General features: G+C 45.3%; 1 long non-coding RNA gene across 1 annotated transcript in view; it reads right to left on the bottom strand.

Moving 5' to 3' along the window:
* Positions 1–17,890, bottom strand: part of LOC138293235 (uncharacterized) — a 112,415-nt gene that overhangs the window by 64,399 nt on the left and 30,126 nt on the right. The window contains exon 2 of the long non-coding RNA XR_011202940.1: positions 8,665–8,818. This is a non-coding gene — a long non-coding RNA (uncharacterized lncRNA). The remainder of the gene's footprint in view (positions 1–8,664; positions 8,819–17,890) is intronic.

The following is a 17,890-nucleotide window of genomic DNA, read 5'->3' as shown; positions in this document are numbered from 1 at the left end:
TCATGTACTCAGCCATATGTGAAAGTAGGTCTAGTACATAGTCCACAATGTCCTGTTTGGGAGGTTTGAGAGGCTGCTCCCATCCCTCCTTCACAAGTCAGAGGGCCCCTAACTGGATGGCCAAACAGAAGCTCAAATGGAATGTAGCCAAGTCCCTTCTGTGGAACCTCTCTGTAAGCAAATAGAAGGCAAGAGAGTAGGTTATCTCATCTCCTCCTGAGTTTTTCAGAGAGTCTCATAATCATATCTTTGAGGGTTTTTTTGTTGAATCTTTCAAGTAACCCATTTCCTTGTGGGTGGTATGGGGTGGTGAATTTATAAGTTACACCACACTCCCACATTGCTTTCAGGTAGCCAGTCATGAAGTTTGCACCTCTGTCTGACACCACCTTCTTAGGAAAACCCACCCTGGAAAAGATTCCTAAGACGGCTTTGGCCATTGCAGGTGCTGTAGTGATCCTTAGGGAAATAGCTTCTGAGTATCTGGTGGCATGGTCCACTACTGCCAGAATAAATCTGTTCCCAGAAGCTGTAGAAGGGTCTAGGGGACCAACAATGTTAATCTCTACACTCTCAAATGGAAACCCAATCACTGGGAATAGAATTAAGAGGGTCTTTGTAGTGTCACATGACTTACCACTGACTTGGCAGGTGACAGCAGAGCAACATAACTCCTTTGTGTATTCAGATATGTGGGGCCAGTGAAACTGTGGAACAAGTCTGTCCCAAGTCTCGCTTTGCCCAAGATGTCCTGCAAGGGGAATGTCATGCACAAAGGTTAATAAGAACTTCCTAAACCTCTGAGGAATTACCAAATTCCTGGTAGGACCAGGCTTGGGGTCTCTAGCCTCAGAGTAAAGGAGACCATTTTCCCAGTAAATCCTGTGGGATCCACTGACATCCCCTGCCTCTTCTGCAACAGCCTGCTGTCTGAGACCTTCAAGAGAGGGGCGGGATTTCTGCTCTAGACTTAGTTCCTCCATGGAGGGTCCCCCTCCAAAAGCTTTGCCATTTCAAGCACAAGCTCCTCTAAGGCAGTTCCCATACAAGGGGCAAAATCATCTCCATGAGGAGACTGATCCTCACATGAAGTCTGGTAGCGGGTAACTTTTCTACCTTTTCTACCTCTTTTCGTGACAGATGTCTGGGCCATTGTTCCAGGCTCCAATATTCTTTGAACTCCCTGTTTATTCACCTGTGCTCTAGTTGCCACAAACACACTCGGGGATGCCCAGCATTGCTGCATGGGCCTGCAACTCCACGTCAGCCCATGCTGAAGTCTGAATGTCACTGCCCATAAGACACTACAGGAATGGATGAAGATACCACAACTGTTTGAGAGCCAGTACCCCTCCTCCCCCCCAACTGAAATTAAGCACTGCCATGGGATGGCACTTAGTGATGTTGTCTGCGTTGGTTACTTGGTAAGTGTGCCCAAGTAGGATCTGCTCAGGTGACACCAGTTTTTCAGTAACCATGGTGACACTTGCACCTGTATCCCTGTAAGCCTGAGGGGACGCTGTCTGTATTTCCTCATATTAGGAGGCCAGGCAGCCATAGTGGCAAGGTCAATGCCACACTCTGATACCAGGATAGACTCAGGGGTTTCTGTGACTAGGCCAGAGTCCACTGCAGTACCCAAGGTGAACCCAGCAATCCCCCCCGGATGTGGTACTACTACTACTAGTGCTACTGCTAGGGGCACGAGGGGAAGTGGTAGTAGTACTGGTGTTTCTCTTGGGACAACTGGGATCAGATGCCCTATGGCCTTTTGTTTTACAAAGAAAGCACCATGGTTTCTTGTTAGAGTACTAGGAGGATTTGGACCTAACCCCAGAAGAAGTTTGCGGACCTGATGAAGTCTCTTTCTTTTTGTCTGCAGGTTTCTCTCCATCCTTCTCTGAGGAATTAGAAGTATTACCCTTCTTTTGGTTACCCCCGCTATGGGTTTTCTTATCCACCCTGCTGCGGACCCATTTGTCTTCATTCTTTCTTAATTCTTGGGAAGAGGTAGGCTCAGAGTCCACCAAGTATTGGTGCCAGTTTTGAGACACACAGTTATTAAGGATGCGCTCTCTCATGATCAAATTGTACAGCCTTCAAAGTCATGTACATTACTACCATGTAGCCAGCCTTCCAGAGGCTTCACAGCGCAGTCTACAAAATCAACCCATTCATGAGAGGACTCCTTCTGAGTTTCTCTGAACTTAATTCTTTATTCCTCAGTAGTAAGCCCAAACTCATCAATCAGTGCCTTTTTCAAAACCTGATAGTTGTTTGCATCCTCTTATCTGATTGCCAACAGTTTGTCTCTAGCTTTGTCTGCAAAGGAGAGCCTCATGATATCGGTTTACTGCCTCTGGGGGACCTTTTGGACTTTACAGGCTCTCTCCAGAGCAGGTACCCATTTGTGGATGTCATCCCCAGATTTGTAAGGGGGAACTATCCTGCTGAGATTCCTAGAGTCACAGTGTTTCTCCCTGACCCTAGAGTCTCTATTGCTGCCACCATGGGGTTCTAACCCCAAATTCTTCCTTTCTCTCTCCACCTCTAGGGCTGCCCACTCAAGGGCCAACTGCTCCCTTTTTAATTTGAGCGTGGCATTCTCAAGTATGAGCAAGTGGAACCCCCTATCTAAAGCGGACTCCTCCTTGTTGTTGAACTGGATGGACTCAGCAGTGGATGCTGAGGAGAATGAGAATGATGTTGAGGAGGATCTATGCCTCCTCATAACCCTTTTTTACCACCCCACAGGCAGAAAGCGTGGACCTACCTGTGTGCCCCCCCCCCCCAGTACTATAAGTAGTTCCCTATGCAAGGCCAGATTTATCCTCAAGGATCTCTTCTGAGTCCTCTTGGGGATGTTCAGAGTGGGACCTTGAAGTACCAGGCATTTCCTTCTCCAACTTTGAAGGGTCATCCCTCCCACCTTGTCCTCTCTGCTGTTCCTGCCATTCAGGATTCTGGAGGTCATACTGAATGAGCATGCCTAGGAGATGACGTTTTATAGGATGACTACCTGTCTTCAGTTTTCTTGAACTATACAGGGTCCTAGGTTCCTGGAACTTAAGGCCACTGTACCGAGACTCCTTCACTCTGGTCAGCTCCAGCAACTGAATACATGGCACTAATGTAGTGCGTGTACCTACCACTACTCTAGTGTTCTAAACCTTTAAGGGATTGGAGAAAAGGTTACGCTAGACCTCTGACACAATCCTAAAATTTTGAAAACAACTTACCAATTTGCAAAAAGTACAGTATGTACCCAAGTCAGCAGTGGTTTCCTGTGTAAACTCACCTATAACCAAGTGGTAAAGCAAAAGCAATGCAATTCTTTAGCCCAATCGCTGCACCACCAATGTAGGAGGCTGGCTCAGTTTATGGTGTATACCTATAGGTGGACACCCTGAACAGAGTCCAGGCAACCCTTAGTGATAGTTTAGGAGGTTCTAGATAACCAGAGCTCTCAGCACGGTAGTTGTGGAGAGCAGCTAAAGTTTATCCAGGAGGGTGTAAAGCAGTTGCAAAGACCACACAGGTCAGTCAGTGATGTACACATAGGAAAGAACCACACCAGTGTTAGAAAAATAATGTATTCATTTTTATAACACACACTAAACTAACTTTGGTAGATCTCCTAACCAAAGATATGAACATACAAAAATATATATTTGAAACAAGTAAGTAAAAGCGTAAAATAACGTGGGCCGCTATGGGTGGGCAAACCATATACTAAAACAAGCATTTGCAATGCAATGGGTCTCGCGTTTGCTTGAGTTAGAGCTATTAGTGTTGTAAATTCCTAACTGGACTTTTTTTGCCACTTAAATTGAAAATGAAAAGTAAAACAGTTGACATAAGCCGAAAACAAACAAGGTAATTCAAAATATTCCTTTCGGAGAAATGGTACGTGTCAGACGTAATTGTAGCACTAATGATAAATTCTGGACTCAGATTCAACTTACTAAACACAGATTCACCAACAGGGGTTATAAGGCTAAGATTCTGTCACAGGCAATTCAACGTATTATGGATACTCCCAGAAAAGATACTTTGACTGTCAAACCACAGAGGGACAATAAGAATCGAAAAAGTTCTCTGTCTTTTGTACCTCGCTATACGGCTTATAGTCAGGACATTTTTTAAATATTCAAACGCCACTGGCCCTTACTGACTGAAGTCCCGGGTCTCAAAGGTGTTATCTCTAACACACCTAAGATTACTTACCGTAGAGGAGTAACCTTGAGGGACCATCTTTGTCCTAGTTACATTTCTGCCCCTAGCCCCACCACATGGCTCTCCACCAAACCTAGGGGATTCTACACTTGTCACGACTGCAACATTTGCATTTTTGGTCGTGATAAAACAAAAGACATCTGTTATAATAATACTAAGATTTTTACTATTAATCACTTAATCAATTGCAACACTAAATTTGTTATTTATGTTCTAGGATGTGCTTGTAATAAAATCTATGTGGGGGGTACAAAACGTTCTCTGAAAATTAGGATACAGGAACATCTACGAGCTATCAAAAAACAGGACTCTGACTATCCATTAACAACACACATAGCACTTGCTCATCCTCATGACTCATTGATTTGGTTCCAGGGAATCAACCACGTTCGTACTCACCCCAGAGGAGGCAACAGGGAACTGACACTACGCCAAAGGGAGGCAGCCTGGATCTGCCGCCTGCGAGCGGTTGAATTGGGCCATAATACTGATCACGAATTTCATTATTTTTTGTAGCCTTACTTTCGAGGTTTTAATATACAATACACATATACTGTCATACTTGAAATTTATACAACCATGTCTGTTATTCTTGTATGTTTGTACTGTACAATAGCAGGACTAATACTAATATTTTGATTGGAAATTAATCTTACTGTTCATATGTTGTATTTGTCTTGCTTGTTAGATACTCATATTCTTTGGTGTCTATTTGGGCACACCACCTTCGGTTGGGCTATTTTGCTCTTTCACCTCACCTCTCTACGTGTTCACTGCTTTCACTAACATTTCTTTGATATATCCACCTGTTACCCATTTCTTTTCTTACCTTTTCCTCGTCTCTCTTTGTCTAGTCTTCCCCCTTTATTGTTTCGATTCTCCCCTTCCTCTCTTCTTTTAGATAGTCTCTTCTACTAGTGGGTCACCCCCACCCCCCTTTTTTCTCATGCAAGGAATTCTTGCAAATACACCCTTTGCCTGCGCTCAATATTATTTAGTTTTGAACTTTATGACTGCCTCAAGATGGCCGCCGCCATAGTCCTTTCTTTATTCTGTTTCTTTTAGGACCCGGACTTCGTGGTTCTTTTTATTTAATTTAAGACACTTCTTTCTGTGCTTAACAATATTAACCCAACATCATGTCTGCTTTATAACATTACCCGCGTCCAAATACCTCTGCTGTTTCACCACTCGGTTTTGGTATTGCCTTTCACCGTATGTTCCGATTGTTCAAACCTTTTGACTGCCCCAAGATGGCCGCTGCCATAGTCCTTCTTTTATTTTATTCGGCTTTGTAATTGACCCGGATTTCCTGGTCCCATCTATTCTATTTAAGATACCCACTACCTTGGCGCCCGTCCGTTTTACTTTTCAAGACCGGCACAATACTCGTTCTGGCCCCGCTCATACTACAACGGTCGCTCGGACCGTGTTATCCTACATTCCAGACGTGTTCACCGTGGCTAATAGCCTCACCGGTAAGATGGTTTCTTTCTTTTTTTCTTTTCTACTTTTGTTTTACTCTGTATCATGGCGATTTCGCTCCATGCTTTGGAGCGTTCACAATTTAAGTTTATACTTGATTCTTTGCACTCAGCTTTTTATCCACATATTACTTGGTTATAGACTCCTGTTTTTTTGTACACAGTGTTATTTTACTTCGGTTTATACTCTCCCTTGATGGGGAAACTTAATTTTATGACTCTTCGGCCGCCCTCCTAATAATATTTCTCTGTGTTTCTATTCTTTTCGCTTCCCTGGTTCTAGGTGTGGACATTGGGCGTTTTTGTAGCCCTTTTCTCTTTTCCGTTTGAATACACTCATTACGTACTTTGTTGAGAGTATGGCCACTATATACTTTCCAATTCCCCCTTACCTTTGGTCCTTCTATATTTGTTTGTATTTTGACTTATGAGTGTCTTTTTTGCTAGGCACTAAAAACGTACTGTTACCCTCTGCCCTTGTGACTGACTGGATTCCATTACGGTATGCTTCACTTCATATGCACTATCTCTTACACCTATTTGGATTCTGGTTTCTAAACACACGAGGATCCTTTGTATTCACTTGTTTCTTGAAATATGGGCACATCTCTTTTTCTTTTCATTAATTTCTCTCCTTACATGCTCATTTCTTTGACGACTGTATTTTCTTGGACTTTTGTTTCATCACTTGGGGTTTGTCCATATATGTACATTGCCCAAAGCCCGAGATTATATATATAATTGCATATTTTTAACATTTGTAACATGTACTTGTCTTGGGTGCACTTATGATCTTTGCATATTCTTATCCGGTCTCACTGTGCTTTGCATTTGTGTTGGTACGCAGTATTCTCTTCAGTTGACTTTTCCATTCTGAACCATATCTTTTCTTTATGTAACTGGGCTCTTGTTATCTAGTGTATATTGTACATATTGTTTTCATGTTACATTACAGCCCTGAAGAAGCCCCGACAGTGGGCGAAACGCGTTGGCTGTCCATCCATTGTCTTACGTACCTCATTTACGGTGTTTGAAAATACAAAGCACTGGACTTGTAAAGAAATATTAAAAAAAAAGAAATATTCTTCTGCATCATTGGAGCACTGGACTTTTCTTTCAATTTACACTACATGTGCATTTGTGTGGCGGTGCACCGCCTTTTTTGTTTTCTGAGTAGGGCTAGTTTAGCCTTTGAGGCTTCTCTTGCAGCAGGAGCCTTGGTTGAGTTGCACGCCTATGCTGATGATAAATTAATACATATATACTTTGTGAGTTATCAGGTACTTATAGGGACAGGTGTGTTGTCTATGAGCTTGCTGCAAATTGTCTTTGTGTTAGCGAGTTGACATAAGCCAGCCGATTCAAAATGCCATGGCCAGCATGAGAGCGAAGGAGAGACACAAAAAGAAAAAGAAGTTCGCTTACACAAGAGGTATTGGCAATCGTGCAAGTATCCATGTAACAGGGGCAGTCTGCAAGACGGTAACAAAACTGCCCCAAGGAGGGACAAACGTAAAGCATTTACCAATGCTAACAAAGGGTTTTTGTAAGGCAAGCCCAGGAACGAGTGAAAGTAATGGGTGTGCAGTGGGCATGGGTAAAAGCCCACAATACCTACAACAGGTCAAAGCACTTGTGCGCTCGACCTAAAAATGTAGAATATCCCCAAAGTGCAAGCACAAAAGTCCCTTGTAGTGAGGTACACTTTTTTATTTCATGAAAAATTCCCAGTTTGGGAACTGCAATTTTCACTGAAGGTGCTCCTGTTGTGTTTGATGAAGCTGTTTCAGCAAACATTACCTGCCGCAATGGCAGGGAAGTCTAAACATGGCAAACATGCTACTTGGCAGCCAGCCTTCTGAGGTCTAAACGACTTCCTTTGACACCTATTACTAACCTGTCATGGAACAGTGCTTTTGTACCTCCCATAAAATAACCTTTCATAGCCACACATACCCTGGTGCTTCAGAACCATCCTCTCTAAAAATAAAGAAAACACTGGAGCATGAACTTTAGAGCACACTGAACCCACCAGTGATTGCCTCAGCAAGTTGGCATCCTTCAGGAAAAACCTGAAAACACTGCTGATACGTGGAGCTTTCTGACACCTACATTTTTTAAACCAATACCAATTGCACCACCACTCATCCATAAATGGAGATAGGCCTTCATCGTCAACACTCAATTGAGTCTGCTGTGGATTTAAGAGACCAGAGTCTGCTTTCCCTTCCACATCTTGCAAATCTTAGCAGCGCTTAACAAAAGAAAAACAAGCATTAATAAAGCCAATAGGGCTTGCGTTTTACACCTGTTGCCTTTAACAGTGCAGCTTGTTAATGCTGTGCAGCATAAGTAAGTAAAAAAAGGTGCCATAATGCAACCTCTGTTGCCAGTCGTGTCATTTTGTAGGCATGAGCATGCGTCACCACACTTCTGCGCATCTACAGAACGACATAAGCACCATTTTCTTAAAATGTTATTTATCAATCCAAGACGTCAAATGCAACATGGATCAGAACATTTTTAAAAAATGTTTTTTTTTAACGCAAAAGTGCAAAATAAAAATAACAAAGGACCACTCGATTGAGGGCCAACAGAGGCATGGGTGGGTGGGGTGAAGGTAGGGAGGAGGAGGAAAAGCAGCACATGAGGGAGAAAGCAACAGTGGGGGAAGGAGAAACACACAGTAGAGAGTACAACACAGAGTGCAGGGGGAGGGGTTTTGGCATGGGAGAAGCACACACGATATAGAGAAAGCAGTACACAAAGGATAGAATAACACAGGGTAGGAAGAAAGCAACATGGAGTACTGGGTGGGGGAGAAGCACAAGTGAGAGAGAGGAGCAGACGAGAGAAAGCAACACAGAGCTCAGTCAGTTATTTGGTGAGGGGGAAGCACACAAGGGAGAGAGTTGAAAAACACATGTTCTTATGGAGTACTTACACTAAAACTGAGCAATGGAAGAATACAAGCCATCCAATCAAAAGGATGGTCAACAAGCTATGCTTCAATAGTGGGACGCCACATAAGAAGAGGAAGGCAAACTGGGTTTCTAGTTGAGGATGGTGAAATCCAACTCAAGCAGCAACCGTAATTCCTGTCAGGGTGAAACACAAGCAAACCCCCAAATTAACCTGTGTTTAACTTTCTGGTAGCTTGGCACAAAAGCAAACAGACTTAGATTATAGGCAATGGGTAAAGTATTTGTGCAGCACTTCAAAAAGTAATAAAATTAAAACACAACACAGGAAAAATACCACACCAATTTAGAAAAATAGAGCAAAATGTAATAAATGATTTGGTACCAATATGACAAAGGGCCTGATTAAGACTTCGGCGGAGGGCATTGCTCCATCCCAAATGTGACAGATATCCCGCCCGCCAAATTACGAGTCCATTATATCCTATGTAACTGGTAATACGGTGGGCGGGATGTCCGTCGTATTTAAGACGGAGCAATCCCCTCTGCCAAAGTCGTAATCAGGCCCAAAAATCCAATCAGTAGAACCAGAGATTTGCAATTTTAAATATTTAGGTAAAACGCGCTTGACAGAAGAAAGCACCAACTGCTGTCATCTTTTTTTCTCTGGTCCAGGATAAAGTCACAAGTTCAGGCCTACCACGATGGACCGTGGGCTGGTTATAGGGACCTAGTTAGTCCTGCTGAGAAATGTGCCTTAAATCCTGGTTGTGAATCGCACGCTGCACAGCTGCGGTCTGGAAGAGAGAAACAAGGGCAGCGTTGAGGATGCATCCCACAGCCACAGTTTCAATGAGCTGTGATGGCTTGCGTTGAGGCAGCATTATGCTGCTTCAGTACTGATGAGGAACCAAGAGGTCGGCATCAAGGATGCGTCATGCAGCAGTGGACCTGATGAGCTGAAAGGGCTGGGATGTGGGCTTGCATCGTAGCACCATCGCTCTGCGTTGCTTCTGGATGAGACCACAGGTGGGCTGGCAAGGCACTTTCAGCTTCACTTCCAAGGGGCCAGGACTGGAGGGGCACCACTTGATGGCGGGGGTTAAGACTTACAGCAGGCAGGGTCCAGGTGCCAAGTTCGTTGGAGTCTTTTCTGTCTCTGAGACTCTGATCAGAAGGTCAGCCTACTAGCTCTTAGAGTCACTCTGGTGGTCCTGTATTCAAGATGCAGGTTTAGTTTAACTCACTCAAGCAGCAGGGCAGCCCTTCTTGCAGCAGCTCAGGAGTCGTTCTCCCACAGGTCCAGAAGTGTACTAAAGAGTTGAGTTTAAGGGTAGAGTGGAGTGGCAGAGTGTGGAGTGGTGTAGCACAGAGTAGCATAAAGTGGAGTAAAGTGGCATAGAGTAGCAGTCTTGTAGAGTGGAGTGACAAAGTGTATCCTAGGGTGTCCAAGAATGAAGTGGCGAAGAGTGGAGTGGTGTAGAGTGCCAGAGTGGAATATCATGAAATGGGGCTAGATAGTGTGTTGTAGAGTGGAGTGGCATTTGGTTGAGTAGACTGGCGTAGAATGGGTGGCGCAGATTAGAGTGTCAGAGTGGAGGGGCATAGAGAGTCATGGAGTAGAGCAAGCAGAGTGGAGTGTCGTAGACTAGAGAGGCATAGAGTGACAGAGAAGACTAGAGTGTCAGAGTGGACTACAGCAGTGTGTCATAGAGTGGAGTATCAGGAAGTGAAGTGGAGTAGAGTGGAGTGTTATAGAGTAGAGTAAAGTGGCCTGGAGTGAAGTGGCATTGAGTAGAGTGGCATAGAGTGGAGAAAAGTGGAGTGGAGACAAGTGGCATAGAATGGAGTAGCATAGAACAGAATGACAAAGCGGGGTGGCATAGGTAGAGTAGAGTGGAGTGGCATAGCATAGAGGAAAGTATTGTGTTGCAGTGTGTTGTGGAGTACAGTGCTGTAGAGTGTATAGGCATAGAAAGGAGTACAGTGTCAGAGTGGAGTTGCATAGAGCAGAGTATTCAAGATGCAGTAGTGCATTGTCATTACAGACAACACATTTTCAATTGGAATGACTTACATTTGTACATACATTTTTACTGATAAAACTACAGTGCAGAAACAATATTGTGTGGGAATGGCACCACCAAAATTGATTTGTTTTGATCCTATTAAAATATGGTTATGCCTCACAGAGTTACAAAAAGTGTGTCATTTGTCCTTTCCTAATTCTGAGAAATTCTGAAATATGTGCACAGTTAATCAGACATTTACATGTTCTTGTGAGATAGAAAAAAACATTCTACATTCTTTCCTCTCACATCGGTACCCAGCAGGATCATCACATAAATCCTCTCACTTTGCAGTTAGAGAAAAAAACAGTAAACCCCAAGCTCACTCGGAAAACACAGCCTGACTTTTGACCTCTGTCTTTGAATGCACAGCAAATGTGACAAGTTAAGAACAAATTTAAAGGCCGGTTTACAGAAAGTGAGCACTTGTGGAAGAATACAGTTAATAGACTATGCTCCACAAGAGAGACAAGGATATGCTGGACAGCCTCAAACAAATAAAACTAGCAAACAGAAAGCAAGCAAATGTGAGTTACAAACCACAAAGCCGATGGTAAGAAATGGGTATGAGGACCTGTAAAGTTCAGAGGGTCCCTCAAAGGCAGGAGGCTGCTTTCTCTGGTTGTTCTTCTCTGACAAGGGGAGGGATAGACTTCTATCTGTCAGAGAGGAAGATGCAAACAATTACAATGTTTTAAAATCAGCACTCTTAGAAGGTTTTGGTCTCACCACTGAACAATACAGGATAACGTTCAGGGAGACAAGAAAAGAGGCCTCACAGGATTTGGGTCGAATTTTTGGACTGCTCTGTTAAAGCTTTAAAAGGCTGCTTACATGGCAGCAAAGTGTATGACTATGAGGGCTTGTATAATCGGTTACAGAGAGAGCATATTTTGAATAATTGTGTGTCTGACTTGTTGCACCACTACTTGGTAGACTCAGATCTGACCTCTCCCCAAGAATTGGGAAAGAAGGCAGACAAACGGGTAGTTAGGGAAACCACTGAGGCTGTTTTAGTCTCTGATGGTGGCATTGACCTTGACACCCTTGTTGCTTATCCCCTTAATATGGAGAAGTACAAGCAACAACCCCTAATGAATGGTATTCAGGTTGATACCTACAGGGACACAGGTGCCAGTGTCACAATGGTGACTGAAAAACTGGTGGCCCCTGAGCAACATCTACTTGGTCATCAGTACCAAGTGACTGACGCCCATAACAACACTGTAAGCCACCCCATGGCAGTTGTTGATTTCAGCTGGGGAGGGGGGGGGGGGGGGTTACTGGTCCTAAAAAAGTTGTGGTAGAGTGTCTACTAGGGAACAACTTGGAGACTTCTGCTTGGGCTGAGGCCCATGCAACCATGCTGGGCACATCTTGGCTTTAACCAGGGCTCAGGCCAAGAAGCAAAGAGGACAGGGAAACTTGGATCCTGAAACTATGGACCAAGAGCTTCCCGAAAGCAGGGGTAGAAAGGGTAAAAAGTTATCCACTATCCCTTCCTCCACTGATGATTCCCCGTTTGAGGAGGATGAGTCAACTCCTTGGACAGAACCTACACCGGAAGATCTTCAAGCTGACACAGCTGAATTCTTAGGTGCAGGGGGGCCTGCCAGGGAGGAGTTAAGTGTGGCTCAACAAACTTGTCCCACACTTGAAGGTTTGAGACAGCAGGCTGTCAAGGAAGAAGCAGGGGATATCAGTGGCACCCACAGGGTGTGCTGGGAGAATTATCTCTTGTATTTAGAAGCAAGGGAACCCACACCTGGTGCCACCAGGAGAATGGTTATCCCTCTGCAATACAGATACTTTTTGTTGACCTTGGCACATGATAGTTCCCTTGCTGGACATCTGGGGCAAAGTAAGTCCTTGGACAGACTGCTTCCTCACTTTCACTGGCCTCACATGTCAGAAGATACAAAGGAGTTTTGTTGCTCCTGTATAACTTATCAAGCCAGTGGCATGACAGGTGGCATTCCAAAGGCCCTCTTAATCCCACTGCCAGTGGTTGGGGTACCCTTTGAAAGGGTAGGGGTTGATATTGTTGGCCCCCTTGACCCTACCACAGCTTCTGGAAACAGATTTATTCTGGTGGTGATGGACCATGCCGTTGGGTATCCAGAAGCCATACCTCTTAGGACCACTACAGCTCCTGCAATGGCAAAAGCCCTACTGGGAATCTTTTCCAAGGTGGGTTTCCCAAAAGAGTTTGCATCAGACAGAGGTAGCAACTTCATGTCTGCATATTTGAAAGCAATGTGGAAAGAGTGTGGTATAACATACAAATTCACCACACCTTACCATCCCCCAAATAAATGGGTTGGTTGAACGTTTTAATACAGCACTCAAAGGCATGATTATGGGACTCTCTGGAAAAACTAAGGAGGAGATGGGATGTCCTGTTACCATGCCTCCTCTTTGCCTACAGGGAGGTACCCCAAAAAGGAGTGAGCTACAGCCCCTTTGAACTCCTCTTTGATCACCTTGTTAGGGGTCCACTAGCTCTTGGGAAGGAAGGTTGAGAGCAACCCCTGAAGCCCCCTAAACAAGATGTAGTGAATTATGTGCTTGGCCTAAGATCTGGAATGTCTGAGTACATGAAGAAGGCCACTAAGAACCTTCAGGCAAGCCAAGAATTGCAGAAGTAATGGCATGGCCAGAAGGCTGTCCTGCCAGTGTACCAACCAGGGCAGAACGTGTGGGTTCTGGAGCCTGTGGCACCAAGGGCACTCCAAGATAAATGGAGTGGACCACACATCATAGCGGAGAAAAAGGGTGAGGTCACTTATCTAGTTGACCTTGGCACTCCAAGAAGTCCTCTCAGAGTATTTAATGTGAACTGCCTAAAGCCCTACTATGACAGGGCTGACTTAACCCTGCTAATGGCCACTAATGAAGGACAGGAGGAAGAGAGTGACCCTCTCCCTGATCTCTTCTCCAATACTGCAGCTGATGGCTCAGTTGATGGAGTTGTTTTAGCAGACTGCCTTATTGAATCTCAGAAGGAAGACTGCAGGAACCTCCTAGGCCAGCTCCCTGAACTGTTTTCTCTAATAATACCTGGTCAGATTACGTGGTGTGAACACACCATTGACACAGGAGACAGTTTGCCTGTTAAGAGTAAAATCTATAAGAAGCCTGGTCATGTAAGAGATTGCATCAAAGCAGAGGTGCAGAAGATGCTTGACCTAGGGGTGATTGAGCACTCTGACAGCCCCTGGGCTAGCCCAGTGGTGCTGGTACCAAAACCTCACTCACAAAATGGGAAAAAGGAGATGAGGTTCTGTGTAGATTATAGACGGCTCAACACATTCACTAAGAGTGATGCTCACCCTACAGCCAGGGCAGATGAGCTAGTACATACACTGGTATCTGCAAAGTATCTAAGCACCTTTGACTTGACTGCAGGGTAATGGCACATCAAATTGTCACAGGATGCAAAACCAAAAACTGCATTCTCAACTATTGGAGGACATTATCAATTTACTGGTATGCCCTTAGGTTTGAGGAATGCACCTGCCACTTTTCAGAGGTTGGTGAATACTGTCCTCCAAGGTCTGGAAGCCTTTAGTGCAGCATATCTAGATGATATAGCTGTCTTTAGCTCCACCTGGGATGACCACCTGGTCCACCTATGTAAGGTTTTGGTGACTCTGCAAAAAGCAGGCCTTACTATCAAGGCATCACAGTGCCAGATAGGGCAGGGGAACGTGGTTTATCTGGGACACCTAGTAGGTGGAGAACAGATTCAGCCACTACAAGGGAAGATTCAGACTATTTTAGATTGGACTCCCCCTACAACACAGACCCAGGTCAGAGCCTTTATATGTCTCACTGGGTATTACAGGCAGTTCATTAAGAATTATGGCTCCATTGTTGCCCCTCTTAATGACCTAACCTCTAAGAAAATGCCTAAGAATGTATTATGGACAGCCAGCTGTCAAAAAGCTTTTGAGGAGCTTAAACAGGCTCTGCACCTGTTCTAAAAAGCCCAAACTGCTCCACAAAGTTCATAGTTCAGACTGATGCTTCAGAGGTAGGGGTTGGGGCAGTTCTTTCACAGCTTAATACAGAGGGCCTGGCCAAACAGTTGCTTTTATCAGCAGAAGATTGATCCAGAGGGAAAAGCGTTGGTCAGCTATAGAGAGGGAGGCCTTTGCTGTGGTCTGGGCATTGAAGAAGTTGAGACCATACCTCTTTGGTACTCACTTCATTGTTCAGACAGACCATAAACCCCTCTTATGGCTTAAGCAAATAAAAGGAGAAAACCCACAATTGTTGAGGTCGTCTATTTCCCTACAGGGTATGGACTTTACAGTGGAACATAGACCTGGGAGTAACCACTCCAATGTAGATGGACTCTCCAGATATTTCCACTTAGACAATGAAGCCTCATCTGGACAAGGTTAGCCTTATTGTCCCTCATGTAGGGGTGGGGGAGGAGGTTGTGTAGGACAGTACCCTATTTCTTGGAATGGTTACCCCCGTTTTCTGCCTGTCAGTGTGCTTGACTGTGTCTACCGCGATCCTGCTTATCAGGACCCCTGTAGTTATGCTCTCTCCTTCAAATTGGTTGTTCGATACTGTTAACACAGAATTTCATCCACAACTGGCATACTGGTGCCCCCTTATAAGACCCTAGTATATGGTACCTAGGTACCCAGGTCATTGGGGTTCCAGGGGATCCCTATGGACTGCAGCATATATTTTGCCACCCATAGGGAGCCCATGCAAACACTTCTGCAGGACTGCCATTGCAGCCTGCGTGAAAAGGTGCAAGTACCCTTTCACTGCCAGTTACACTGCACCAGGTCAGTTATAAGTCACCCCTATAGCAGGCCCTCCAGCCCTGAGGGCAGGGTGCAAAGTACCTGTGTGTGAGGGCACCCCTGCACTAGCAAAGGCGCCCCCATGACCTCCAGGACCATTTTCCCGGACTTCGTGAGTGCAGGGACACAATTTTACACGTGTACTGGACATAGGTCACTACCTATGTCCAGCTACATAATTGTACATTGAACATAGGCATGTTTGGTATCACACATGTAGGAATCATACCCCCATGCTTTTGCAGGCATTAGGTGTATGTTCCCATGCACTCTGGGTGCTCCTTAGAGGACCCCCAGTACTGCCATTCCAGCCTTCTGAGGTTTTCCAGGCAGCCCCAACTGCTGTCACCTGACAGACAGGTTTCTGCTCTCCTGTTGCTTGTAAAGCTCAAGCCCAGGAAGGCAGAACAAAGGATTTCCTTTGGGAGAGGTGTGTTACACCCTCTCCCTTTGGAAACAGGTTTTTACAGGCTTGGGAGGGGTAGCCTCCCCAAGCCACTGCAAATGCTTTGAAGGGTACATTTGGTGCACTCCTTGCATAAACCAGTCTACACTGGGTCACGGAACCCCAGTCCCTGCTCTGGCACGAAACTGGACAAAGGAAAGGGGAGTGACCACTCCCCTGTCCATCACCACCCCAGGGGTGGTACTCAGAGCTCCTCCAGCCAGTCCCTGGGTTTTGCCATCTTGGATTTAAGGTTGGCAGGGCACTCTGGGAGCATCCGAGTGGCCAGTGCCAGCAGGTGACATCAGAGCTCTCCACTGATAAGTGTTTACCTGGTGAGGTGACCAATCCCCCTTTCAGGGCTATTTAAGGTCTTTCCTTAGGGTGGTTCCTCAGATTCAGATTGCAAGACTTCAGCAGGAATCCTCTGCATCCTCCACTTCGACTTCTCACTGAAGAAACTGCATCTGGACCCACCAGGAACTCTACAAACTGCAACAAAGAAGCAAGACGCCTTCTGCAACATTGTATCTTCAGCTCCTGCCAGCAATTGCAACTGTTTGCCATTTGTGCATCCTCTGAGTACAGCCCGTCTTCAGCCTGCACCAGAAGAGCGAAGAAATCTCCCTTGGGGTGAACGAGTCACTCTCCTGCTTCAGCAGGCACCAACTTCAACGGCGACCGGCTGCGTGGATCCCCTCTCCTGCTGAGCTGCATGGATCCTGCATCACGGCTGGTGGACTAAAGTAGTCCAGACGGTCCTCACGTCCAGATGTCCAACTTTTGTGGAGGTAAGAGCTTGCCTCCCCACATAAGACAATACTCCTGTGCACAGCGCGTTTTTTCCAAATGCCAAGGCTTGTTGGCATCCTTCCATGAAGTTCTTCATGCAACTTGTAGCTCCGGCCCCCAGCACTCTATCCTGCAACGTACAGCTTCCTAAGTGGTTCTCCAGTGGCATGGGAGCCTTTGTCGTAGTGCTGAGTGGGACTCTTTTACACCTTGCTTGTCCCCATGCTGTTGTACTCCTGTGTGCGCTGCCTGGTCTTCTGTGGGCTCTCTGAGTTGCTGAGAGCCCCATTCAATTCCCCCTCTTGGGGAGAGTCCTCCTGGTCCTTCCTGGTCCGAGGCATCAACATTTTAAGCTAACCACAAGCTTTGCGTGTGCCAAGGCTTGTTGGTGGACTCCAGCAACGCCAACCAGATTGCAATCCTCCATCCGGCATGGAATATCACTTGCACCAAGCAGGATCCCGACTCCGTCTTCTTGGGTGCAGTACTGACTGTTCTTCTTCACCAGTGTTTCTTATTTTGCATCTTCATCCGGGTTAGCAGGGGCTTCTGTTTTCTCTGGACTCTTCTGTGCTTCTTGGACTTGGTCCCCTTCTCCCACAGGTCCTCGGGTCCAGGAATCCACTGTTGGTGTCCGGCAGTCTCTTCTGGTTCTTGCATAATCCTTCTTTTTGTTTCTGTGTGTGTTCTGGGAAAGTTTTTGTGATTTACTCCTGCTTTCCTGGTCACTGGGTTGGGTTCTAGTACTTACTGTTGGGGTTTTCTAGTACTCACAGCTCCCCTCCACACACTACACTTGCCTAGGTGGGAGATCAACTTTCGCATTCCACTTTCTTAGTATATGGTTTGTGTTCCCCCTAGGCCCATTTCTAACTATTGTGATTTTCACTAATTGCACTGTTTTCTAATGTTTTATGCCTATTTCTGCATACTAGTGTATATAATTTGTGTATTACTTACCTCCTAAGGGAGTATAGTCTCTATGGTATTTTTGGTATGTGTGTCACCAAAATAAAGTATGTTTATTTTTGTAACACTGAGTATTTTCTTTCATGTGTGTGAGTACGGTGTGACTACAGTAGTATTGCATGGGCTTTGCATGTCTCCTAGATAA

Source organism: Pleurodeles waltl, chromosome 4_2 (assembly GCF_031143425.1).
Source record: "Pleurodeles waltl isolate 20211129_DDA chromosome 4_2, aPleWal1.hap1.20221129, whole genome shotgun sequence".
NCBI lineage: Eukaryota > Metazoa > Chordata > Amphibia > Caudata > Salamandridae > Pleurodeles > Pleurodeles waltl.
Note: the sequence above shows the minus strand (reverse complement) of the source record. Positions and strands in the feature narration are given on the sequence as shown.